Source organism: Rhinichthys klamathensis, unplaced genomic scaffold (assembly GCF_029890125.1).
Source record: "Rhinichthys klamathensis goyatoka isolate OS25496 unplaced genomic scaffold, OSU_Roscu_1.1 h1tg000311l_1, whole genome shotgun sequence".
In the NCBI taxonomy this organism is placed as follows: Eukaryota; Metazoa; Chordata; class Actinopteri; order Cypriniformes; family Leuciscidae; genus Rhinichthys; species Rhinichthys klamathensis.
Genome location: NW_026606829.1, coordinates 650326 through 662996, shown reverse-complemented (window position 1 = coordinate 662996; position 12671 = coordinate 650326). Strand labels below are relative to the sequence as shown.

General features: G+C 37.6%; 1 protein-coding gene across 2 annotated transcripts in view; it reads left to right on the top strand.

Moving 5' to 3' along the window:
• The window catches only part of nrip1a (nuclear receptor interacting protein 1a), a 40661-nt gene that overhangs the window by 3003 nt on the left and 24987 nt on the right, over nucleotides 1-12671 (top strand). The window lies entirely within an intron of this gene.

Below are 12671 nucleotides of genomic sequence, written 5' to 3'. Positions count from 1 at the left end.
CAAGTGTCGAGGTGTCCATGAGCAAGACACCTAACCCCAGCTGCTCCCGACGAGCTGGATGGCGCCTTGCATGGCTGACACCGCAGTTGGTGTATGAATGGGTGAATGTGAGGCAATATGTAAACTGTAAAGCGCTTTGGTGGCCATGGGTCTGTGGCCTATATAAGCGCTATATAAATGCAGTCCATTTACCATTTACCATTATGAAACTTCCTTGTGTGTAATTTAAGTATTTGTATACAAATCACTTAATTTTAACCTTCAATATTATAGTAATGTAGTACGAACTAGTTTACATCATTAGTTGAGAGATTTTTATTCTTTGAGAAAATTTACTATGTATTATACCTGATATATCCAAAATAATCGCTATCCTATCGAATCAGAATAGAATCGAATCACAAGCTTGTGAATCGAAATCGAATCGAATTGTGAAATTTGTGTCGATAACCAGCCCTCCTCCTTTTGTGTTCACAGAAGAAAAAGTCATACAGGTTTGGAACGATTGGAGATTTGAGAGTGAGTAAATGATGATAAAATTGTAATTTATGTGAACTATTTCTTCAACATTCCTGTTAGTGAATTCATAATTAGACAGTTATGGTATAGTTATATGGACATACACTAGTCAAAATATATGGATATCTAAAAGTGAATGTTTTTGATTATGCATAGAAGTGCCTGTGGTTTTCTTCTGTATTTGGTTGGACTCCTAAATGATGCTCACAGTCCTACAGAGATGTTTGCCAACTCTTGCTTTGCTTTTTTGTTGTTCTGAATAATATTATGATGTCAGTTCATCATATTACAAATTGAATTTCGAAGCTCAGGTAACTGGACTTTGACAGAGTATGCAGTTAGCGTAGAGAGACAGAAATACTCCTGTCGTTTTGCACAGGGCGGAACAGTAAATGCCATCTGATCATGTGGAAAGAAAGCCAGGATGAGGAAATGGAGGGATGAAGTGAAAAGGTGAAATGGTTTGTGTGTGTGTGTGTGCGCGCGCGCATGCGTATGGATGGCTGGAAGGGGTATATTGTTCATGAGATAATGGCAGGATCATCTACCAGACAGGAGGTCACCACGCCCCTCAATCATAACCCATAATTGATTGACCATAATGGAGATTGAAGTACATTATTCATAGTTTGCGAGAAAAATATTACAGCCGGCCCACTGTGAGATCAGGGTCAGATAAATCAGGAAGAGAGGTATGCATGCAAGCAAACGGCTTGTTGAAGAGACAACCAGCTGAACGTGATCTTGTAAACATCAGGGATCAATGCGATCTCAGCAGCGCACTAGCTTTTAAGAAAATACATTTACAGTGCCTCTTAAATTGGCTTGTGTTGTGGTCCAGGAGGGGAGGGAGGGGGGAGGGGGGGGGGGGGGGGGGGGTTGGTAAAAAAAAGACAAATGCAAGCAAATAGTCCCGTATTAAACTAATGGCGTAAGCAAAAGTGGAGGGCAAAAGGAAAGAAGCATCTTAAATCATGTCTCCGTGTGCCAGCTCATCTATCAGCAGTACACCACAGAAATGATTTTTCCATCTGTAGAATAGAAATGTCAGGCCGAGGCAAGCGATGTGTATCAGTGATGTTTTTATAGAGTACGCCAATATTAGGTATGCGATTTATGACACATGTGCAACTATCCTTAACTTCACATGCATAGACTCTCAGAAATCAGAAGCCAAACTTAATGGGTGGTAGCCAATGCTGTTTGTGAAGGTTTTTAGATTTTTATCCGTTTGTATAATATCTCAGTCCATAATCTACTTTTTTATTTACAGATTCCTATGAAATTGTATAACCAAGCCCACATGGAATATGTGCCCACAGAAAGTTCCACAGATTTCTGTAGAATTGGAATGCCAGTCATTCATAAAATTCTACACATGCCTCGCCCCACAATTTTTGGGTCAATTCCTGACATTTATGGGTTGTTGATAAATAACATGCCCATGAAGATTTGTTTCTAAATCAACATCAAGATTTGAGGTAAAAAAAAAAAAAAATGAATAAGAGAATGTGTATATTTATTTTAGGTGCTGTGACTGGTCACCATTTCTTCTAAAACAATTTTTTATTTAATATATATATTTTTAAATAAAGACCTATCTGACCTGACCACTCACAATTTTTTAATATAGTTATTTAATGAGTGGCAAAATGCTGTTTTTAAAGTTGGCATGAAAAGAAAATTCAACCTATCTTTTTGCTAAATGCACATTCACATTCATTTTTCAGTGCAATGCCCACATCTCAAAATCAAATCAACAACCCATGCATAGAACCAAGTCACCTACCAACATTTTTTCTTTTTCGATAATCCATTTCACAAAAATATCATCTCTTCTGTTTCATAGTGACTTTTAGAATTCTAGGGGTAGTTTAGCATTTCAGACCGTACGACACGTCAACGTCCCGGAAATATTTCATGTCAGCTACCAATAAAGGCTCGATATAACCATATTAAAATCCATATCACAGCATGTGAAAATTGTCTGCAGATTCTTTCTGGGGCTTCTTATAACTTCTTATAACTACAGGAAATGTCATAGTGACCTTTGAAACTTTCAAACCAGTCTTTTAGTTTCTTTGGACATTGGCTGATTCTGGAAATATTTCCCAGAAATATTCACCAAAACCACTACATTTAAGCTCTGCACTGTAGCCATTACGAATAAGGATTGCGGCGTGAGCCGATCATTTCTAACATGTATTGCCCTGCCTGGCTCCTACGTCTATGTCTCTAGACAGCTTTAATGGCTGTAGGGATAAAGGTTTTCGTAGGTCACCATGTGGCAGGATCAGCATAATTGAAGGCTTGAGAGGACGCAGTAGGGGCAATGGTTAAATTGGACTTAAGACTGTTATTCAATGGTGTCTTAATTTAACCACTCTGGGTTATATGAAGCAAATCCCACTGAGAAAAGTGGCTCACTCGAATGCCAATCATTCCTCACCGATCCTGAGACTTTTGAAGGTTACAGGGCTGTCTGTGGCTGGGCTGACGGATTGATGTATGTCCCCCGTCGAGCAGAGAATTCAGAGTCCAAGGCCGCTGCAGTGCTGTCCTATTAGGGTGGATTGTCCTTCACAACTTCTTAGCCGCCTGTCCTTTCTGGAGCCTACAGAGCTCAGGCAAGGGCATTGTGTCTGCTACAATAAGCCGAGCCATGGAGTGCTTCACCCACACATAATTATATGGCTTTAATGCAAGCATCTTTCAATGTTCATCCACTCACACCAGCAAGCGCAAAAAGAGTGGCGTTGTCAGAGGGAGTCGGTGGATGTATCCCTACTTCATTACGACTGGCTCTTCGGAATTAAATTGGTTCAGCAATTAACTAAAAGGGGATTTTTAGAATTTATGAATGACTGAGAAGATTGATATATTGCAAGAGAGGAGAGCAGCATGTGCAATGGATGTGAGGCAGAGGTAATGGATTTATTGTCACATTGAGAGGCACATGAAACGTGGTGGAGAATCACCGTATCCACTTTTTTGGACCATAACAGTTGATCAGACTTGTGGCATTGTCTATGTGTTCGAGGCTGGTTTCTGCCAGGTACTGGGAAAGTAAAGTATTTTCAAGGAGCTCTGTGGTGGCATTACGACATGAGTGATTTCACCAGCTGCTTTTTTGTGTACCCAGTTCGATAAGATATGAGGTCATGCTTATGACTTGCTAGATGTTGTCAGGAAAATCGAATCCAATGGTTGCCTGCCGAGACAAAGACGGCTCTATGCCGAGCAGATCAAGAAAATAATGCACAGCTTGAACTTAGACCTTCGAGGTGTTTCTTAAGAGTTAATTAAACAGAATTCATTACCAGGTAATCTATAACATATGGTGAGAAAAGATTATTGTGCCACCACTTTGAATACAAACGCTAGGGATTACCGTCTGCTCTGAGTGTTGGGCTTTTTAGAGTTTGGATTACAGCAGGGTGGTTTGATATATTTTTTGCCACCATGGACATATGTCAAATGGTAGATATTTTTCTGTAGTTTTTATACTGCAATATTTTTTTAATCAGGCTGTATATAAATTATGTGCTTATGTACTTTATTTTATGGTCTTGGCGGAATAGACCTGCTACGCCCCGTAGCGCTCTATACAGGTGGAGCTGGGGAAGGTGGATGGTTTCTGAGGCGTGCTGGGAACAGCAAACAATGCCAAGTATTTGAAATCTGAGCAGCAAGCTCATTGGCTGCTGATGCCACAGCTACCAATCAACTGCACTATGTAGATAACGATGTGATCTCTTAACAATTGAGCTAAGGACCTATCAGCCTGTGCCATCTAGAGATTCACGACAGAACTTTGTATTTTATATAGTTATGCACACACGAAGGCGCCAATTCATAAAGTAAAATGAGAAAAAAATAAATACACAATTCAGAAAATAATGAATATCATCGCTGTTGGGCGGAAACCTTGTATCTCCAAAAACTACTTTTTAGGAAGTGGAAAAACCACTATTTTTAAATAATTAAATACTGCGTTGTCAAAGTAGCTTTGTATATGATCAGACACTTGCATGAGTCATTATGTTATTAAAAATATCAAATGTATTTTTGGCCAGTGAATTTGTTTTTTGTCCATCATTAGAAGGGCTGCATCTGAGGTAGTAAGTGCATTCATTGCATTACGTTTTCAGCAACATTCGGGTTATAAAGTTTACTGTAGCTATATGGGCACTTTTTTCTGTCAAGTATACACAGGCTATTTAAGGCAGTATTGGGAATGACTCGATAACAAATGCTAGACTAAGACACTTTTCTTTGCTCCTCAATGTAGCCTTTATATATATATATATATATATATATATATATATATATATATATATATATATATATATATATATATATATATATATATATATATATATATCTTGAGTAAAAATATATATATATATATATATATATATATATATATATATATATATATATATATATATATATATATATATATATATATATATATATATATATATATATATATATATATATATATATATATCTTGAGTAAAAATAGAAGTAACCGATAGTAATTATTTATGAAAAAATAATATGTAAATACAAGGTTTACACCCAATAGCGACGATATATTTTTATGTAGATATATCTGATACTGTTACTTTGATAACTTCGAGCCTTCGGCACGGAGTATGGAGACCTTTAATGGAATTCTTTTTTTTTTATTCTGCTTTATTTCTTTACTCTATCAAATGGGTCTCTACAGCTAAATGAACCTCTTAATGCCAAAGTTGCTGAGAATAAGAGGGAACACCATGTTCAGCCAAATAATATGTTCTTTAAAGACATTTAATATTTTCTTGTATGCTCCTCTCAGTTTTTTCTAAAGGTGGCTGAAACCAAAAGATAGATTGTTGCTGTAAGATGTTACAGACAAGCTCTGGGGTTGTATTGGCATCACAGAGATGTGTTCAAGGTTTCTGAAAATGTTTGAACAGTCAGAGAGTTCATGGTCAAGGGCTATTTAGCGTGAGTGTCTGGAAAGTCCTCTGGCCATGATTTGGCAGAGAGCGAGTGGTGATGGGCAGCAGATCCACCCCACTAAAGCATAAACTGGACTAATCTGTTACCGAGCAACAGCAGGCTCCCCTTCACAACACGTTTTGGGTGTGTAGTTCATGCCGTTACCCGGGGGATGCGGTTTTGTTGAGTTCAGCTCATGGCACATTTTTTTAGTCTGGTTGCCCTCCGTCCGTGTTTAGACTGTGGAAGGAATCTGCGGCGTTGGAGAGACAGAAGCACCAGGGACAGCTGGGTAAACATTACAGTTCTGTGTTTTTTCAACATGCCGCTTTGATATGCTAATTCTTGATGCTTTTGAGGTGAGAGATGTAGTCTTTTTGTTGTGGTCATGTGTGCTTTTTTTGTTTTGTTTAAAGGTTTTATTGCCGCCTTTGCGCTTTGAACAAAAAGTGTCACCTCATTCATCACAAAGAGGCAGCTGTTTTTCCATTTGATAGTCATCAGTAAATCAGAACATTACCCTTCCCCCAAGTAGCGCATAGTCGCATACTAAAGAGAACAGCTTTCCAAGACCTTGAAGGGGCGGGCATGTCTTGGTCAAACCGTTTAGGATGACGCTATCGTCACCTTTGCGCATGGCCTTAGACCTGACCCAGAGGGCCAGATTGTTTCCCACCAGGCTGAGATAATTATCACCCAGACCGCTTTGAACAGCACTTTACTGTTCGTTCTTGTATTTTTAGTGGGCATCTTCAATAATGGGGGCCGAAATCTGATCCAGCTTGCTCTGTTGAGTGGATCAAGGCCGTTTGTCGCTAGTATGTCATTCGCGGGTTAAGGTTGACATCCACTTCAGGAGTCACAGCAAGGTCAAAGCACGGTTTAATAAGCTGTTTTGTCAGGTCAGGACACATGATCTTCCCTCGACCAGTGATTTGAGTTAATTGTGAACAATGATCTCTCTGGAGCTGAGGTGAAAACAAGGCTCCGGGGAAGAAAGCTCTGTGTGTCAGATGACCTGAACACATGATTTGTTTATTTGTGGAAGGTAACGGCCTCAAGTAAGGTCAAGGTATTATGTAATTTAAGATGAACTGGTGAAAGTGATCATTATTTTGAAGAATCAGGTGACATTGAAGACTGGAGTAATAGCTTCTGAAAATTTAGCGTTGTCATCACAGGAATAAATGACATTTCAAAATATATTCAAATAGAATAAGCACTTCTTTTAAATTGTAGCATTATTTCACAATATTACTGTTTTTACTGCATTTCTGATCAAATAAATGCAGTCTTGCTGAGCATCATAAGACTTTCAAAAACATTAAAAAGATGTATATTTAGGCAAGTTACCATACATATTATAAATACATGTAAATAATTATCATTTATAAAAATAGATTATTTTTTAGATAATATATAGCCATAATAGTAATTTCTTTTTTTATAATCTACTGACCTCATCATTATTTTGTTGTGTGAAATAAACATTTTATTTTGTTTAATCATTCACATGGGCTAATTTGGACATTTTCACAAATTTTATTCATGTATATCATTGGATTTCTTAGAAGAACGTATCTACATATTCAGGGTTGGGCTGACCAAATGTAAACATTATGAATCAACAATCAAAAAGCTCATACTGGTAGTTAAATAAGCTGAATATCGGGCAGACTAGGCCTCCCTGCATGATGAGAGGCTGGCTATTTTAATGCCTTGCCCCAAGACAAATTAAAATGACCTAAATGTGTTTTATGATGTATCCCACCACAAAAGTTTTGCCCTAAAAAGTTATACGGAAAGAGGATTTTCTAAAAACCCACCATTAAAAATGCTTTAAAAAGGATGGATTTGGTCCGTTCTTGCAGACTGATGTGATTGTTCGTACCACCGACCTCATGGTAAATTTTTTTTGCTGTACTGTGTTCATTTGTGGCATCAGCAGAAAGGAACTAGAACACAGAATCAGAACTGCTATGCTAGGGTAGAATTATTTGGGCCAAAGTGCATAAAATGGAGGCCACTTGTTGGATTGTTAAATCTTGCTGATAGCAGAACCTTATTGTTTTAATCTGTATGTAGTAGTTTTTTGTTTGTGTAAACATCTACATTTTGTCACACAAATGACTAGGTTCTAGTCCAGTGATCTCACTAGCACAGTATGTGTTACATAAGATAGGATAACTTGTATTAGGAGTCCACTTACAGGCAAATCGATCTGTTTTCAAAGTGAATCTAAGGGGATTTGTGATAATCTAAAACGACAGTTACGACCTTAATACCCTTTTGATGCACGTCGACGTGACCCTGTGCTACACAGACCTCAACTGCGGTCAACTGCAGTGACACAATTTCACATATGCTTCAGTTAACCTCCATTTTATGCACAGCAGGCTGACACTTTTCAGCTTTTATGTGTCATTTTGTTGTTTATGTAACTGTGGTTTGTCTGACATTCATAGCTAGACGTCTCTGATTTAGCTGGCCTGTTTTTTGAAAAGATATGATCTTTTTTTGTGGTTTGAGCTCGCTGATTAGGAGGAGATTAGAGCTGACCTGAAAACATTTGAATGGCATAAATAAGGGCAATGATATAATTGGCGCTCGGGTCTGCTCATCCACCATCCGCCCGCTCGGTTCGTGTGGGTGGCGAGGCCAGCAAGGAGAGCTGAAGGTGATAAAACATCCAAGTTGCCTGTAAATGAGATGAAGACTGGAGCAGCACCAGGTTCAGCCATTAAAGATGTTTTATAGCAGCCCTGCGTACTCTTCCCCTCCTGAGGTGCACACACGTAAACCTGTCTATCAAAGGGAATTGACCTGCCTTTGAGTGATCACTTCACAAGACCTGCTGTTGTCATGAAAACATTCGCATGTCATCCATGTAACACCACTCGTTTAGGGTAAAAGATATCTGACGTGTTATTTGAAAAATATAGTTCCTTAAAATGTGATAGCGATCACTCAAATTTCGAAATTTTTTAACAAATGTGAAGCTTGAAAGTAACAACACTGAAAGCGATACTATCAAGTCCCCGATATACTTCGAAGCGAAATCTAAGAACTAATTGGTGTGACTTCATTTTGAACAAAATCAGGACAAAATTAAGTTTGTTTCGGGAGTTTGAAACAGTTTCCAAAAGTCAGAAAACTTTCCTCTGGCTGGTAAACACCTTTGAACTATCATTGGTCTGTAGTGATTGCGTAATGGGTAGGTGTGGTCTGTGGCTCCGCCTTCTTTGAAGCAGACATTTCTCTGGTTAATTTCTTCTGTTCAGTCCGTCGAGGTCAGACGTCCGCGAGTAAAAACGTGAACACACTGGAGAGCTGCTTTATAGTAGAAATTAAAGTTGTAATTTCAGTTGAAAGCTACACTTACACTCTTTTTTTGTTGTTTAATACTACAATGCTGCTTCTATTGTAAAAAGTGCTACATAAACATGATGCGACTTTATTGGAGTTCTGAGTTAAAGCACTCATGCAAACATATCCACATCCCTATGATTGGATGCTTTCTTAACTGCTGTTTTGTCACTGCTGTCATTTTTTGCTGTGTGGTGGTTATTTATTTATTGAAAGGAAAGCGCACAGCTCATTGTTACATATTCATCTAAACGCCGCTTGCGACAGTGTAGGCGTCATTGGGATGTTTGCTAGTGGTATACAAAAAATGGAAATGGAAAAGAACACAAAATTACTTTGCTGTGAGTATATCGGGCCTTTATAGTGTACAAAACCAAAATTAAGTTCATTTGTTCAAAAATTATTTTGTGGGCTAGCATCCAACAAACTATTAGCACGCAAAGCTGTCTTATTTCTCATTTGAGTGACATTTATTTCTCTAACACCATCTTCCACACTGTTCCCAGCTGGTTTGTCTGTATTCGGCAGATGCCCTTGTATGACCCCGGTAACAGCGGATAGTGAAGCTGCCCTCTGAGCTCGTGGAACAAAGCAGAAAATAAAGTTGCTGCCTGCAAAGTGCTGCAGTGGGTGGCTTTAACATTCCCATCCACTTTCAGCTCCCGCTAACCTTGCTGAGCTCTGACATCATCCTGGAACAATGTCAGATCCATGTAGATGAATATAATTAAACAAGTGCTTATCATCCAGCCGGGGAAAGTTTAGTGGCAGGTCAACCATGTTTGCCTCTCTTTCGGCTGAAGGTCGGGCGAGGGTTAGACAGGCAGTTTGCAGGCTGGAAGGTATGTGAAAGACACAAAACGCACACTGTAGGCCAACACAAGAACATTTTCCAGAGCACAAAAAAAAAAATCTATTTTTACACCAGCTTGTTATTTACATTGAACTTTGTCGGGCCTGACTATATTGGAAAAATGGAGTACCAATGAAAAATGTACCTCAGTAACCAGTTTCCCTCAAATTCCAGAGTTATTATAACCGTAAAACCAAAATGAATTAATATATGATCTCTTTTTTTTGGTGGCTCCATGTTTAAGAATCTGTTATCTGCTTGACAAATAATTTATGCTACTTCCCACTGACATGCTTTTAAAGCTGTTGTTATCCAATTTTTTTGGCCTTCAAACACATTAAAATGCACATGTATGTCAGAGAAATCCAAATTTACCCTCCCCTGATGTTTCGGGCTCAGCCCCTGATGTTTTTAAAACCTAGAAACGTAATCAAATTCACAAATATTGCACCATTTAAACATTATTAAAAATACATAGGCTACTGAGTTACTAAAACATTCTTTGTCAAAGAATACGCTTGATTGTACACAGTTTGAACTTTCTTGTCTCCATTTGTTTAATTTCAACATCTGAGGTGAATTATCCATTGTTGCTTTTACAGCTATACAAAGCTGGGAGCACTAAATGATATTCAAAGTCACATTGAATGCTTTTAACATTAAATAAATTATCATTGCCACACTGTGTTTGTTGTTCCAGCCGGTTCTGAAATAGAATCGTCGCGTGTCGCTGTCGCGGCTGGTTTGGACAAAAACTCTGATTAACATGGAAAGATACCTTTTTTCGCGCGTCGCGTGTAGTTAGGACACGGTGTAATAGTTAACATAGTAACTGTGTATTTTTAGTAAAAACTATATGTACTGTGTTTCAAAAAGTCAAGATAATTTAATAACAGACAAAAACATTGAATAGATAGGCCTATTACACAATGTGTTTGAGGACAATATTGTTGGGTTTATTTTCACTGATATGGAAATAGAACAGTTCACAGTAAAATTTTGCAATTGATTTTGTCATTCTGTCTGTGGTAGACTTGACTGTGGTTGAAGAATGTGTTAAAAATGACACAACCTGTGTTCAATTTTAACACATCCATGGGTGAGCTCCAGGACCACTAGTTTTGTGTTAATTTGAACTCGACACGTTTGTTGTATTTGGTCTGCGATGTTTTAAAATTGATGGTCTATGTAAAGTACTGTCTTTTGTTGTTTGTCAGCATCTCATAACATATAGTTGCATTTAAGACTTAGTTAAACTTAAAGTGGTTTAGTTAAAAAAGCATCTTATGGCTTCTGTTAGGCTATATTCTACTGCAATCCATCCAGCTATCTCAGCAAGAACGTGTCACGTGAACAGAAAATATTTGCATTACTTTCAAAAATGAGATGCACTAAATTAATGTCAAATTCACAGCCTTACTATTTACACAAGATTTTAACATGCATTAAAAAGGAAAACATTAACATGCAGGTAAACGTGGCTCCAAAATGAGGCAACCTGTCACGACCAAAGCCGTGGTGTTAGGTCTCAGCTTTGAATTCTAGCGAGTTCCAGCGAAACCATTTGCTTAAGATAGCATGAGGCACAATATGTTACTTAATAAGGCAGGGGATTTTTCGAGTCCTCCGCCATTAGCCGCTGAAATAATCTCCTCCCTGAATGGGAAAAGGCAGCAGTGAAGGGAGTAAAAACGAGTGTGCTGCATAGCCTTTGGATAGGAGCAGTATTTAATTAAGATCAGCCTGTCTCGCATACATGCTGGCTGATAAGGGCTCCAAAGCACATCTGGCAATATGAGAGCTTGATCTCTCTTCGCTGGGGTTAATGAAGGTGGTCTCTGCTGAGTTCTGTGATAAAACTCAGCTGAACTTTTCTTTTGTCCAGTAAAAAAGTGGAAGACTATATGTGACCTATTTTCTCCAGCACAAAGCAAGAGTCCCTGTGAAATAATTTTGGAAGGGCTGCGAGTCTTGTGGAAATAGAATTACATTGATCTGAAAGGTTATTACAAATATAAATAAATATAGCATTGATTCAGTACTTTCTGTATGAAACATTTCTACGTAAATCACTACAGATATATTTAATATTCTTTATATATTTTGATTTGCTATTTTGATATGATTTTAAAATGTTTTTCATATGAGGGTCAATGACATGACCTGCATATTTTTGCCTTTATGTCCTTTTAAAATAATTGGATAAATCTGTGACATGCATCACTTTATTCTATAAAACCTATTTATAGAATTTATCTTCAGTACATTTAGTTATATTTATTATTTAAAATTTTGGTATCCCCCAAAATGTCAGGTGGCTCAACCGTCCGCACAAATGAACAGAACAAGAAAACTATTTAAAAGACTTGAAAGAGAATTCAATATTTGTGTGCTGTACATGCACTTCTGTGCGCGCGCTTCGGATAAGTGCACACATCTTTTCTTTCGTGTCTTGTGCTCTGTTTAAATTGGCAGGCTTAAATGAGTTTAGTTTTAACACATAGCAGCGTGTGCAATTGAAACTTGTTTAAACACATTGTTTGTGATTGTGACTCAAAAATATGCTTAAAAATGATATTTTTTTAAGCTTTATTTGTTATTGTCCCATGACCTTAAGGTTTCCTAAAGAGCAAGTATGAGAATGTGTTTCAGAGTTAAACTTCAGCAACATTACTTTTTTTAAATTAAAGTTTAAAAAGTTATTTTCTTTATTCCGAGAAAATGCATAAAATAATGTATATGCAATATACTTTAAATCTTTTTTTATTTTGTCAATTGCCTTAAAAATACATTTTTATTTTATTGTTTTGTTTATTTATCATTCTATTTAATTTCTTGACTGTTTATTTAAGCTATGTCACCCAGCTCTCTGGATCACCTCTTATGGCCTGTGATGTTGACCTTTGTCTTAAAGGGGAAGACAGACTAACTAATCAGCCTT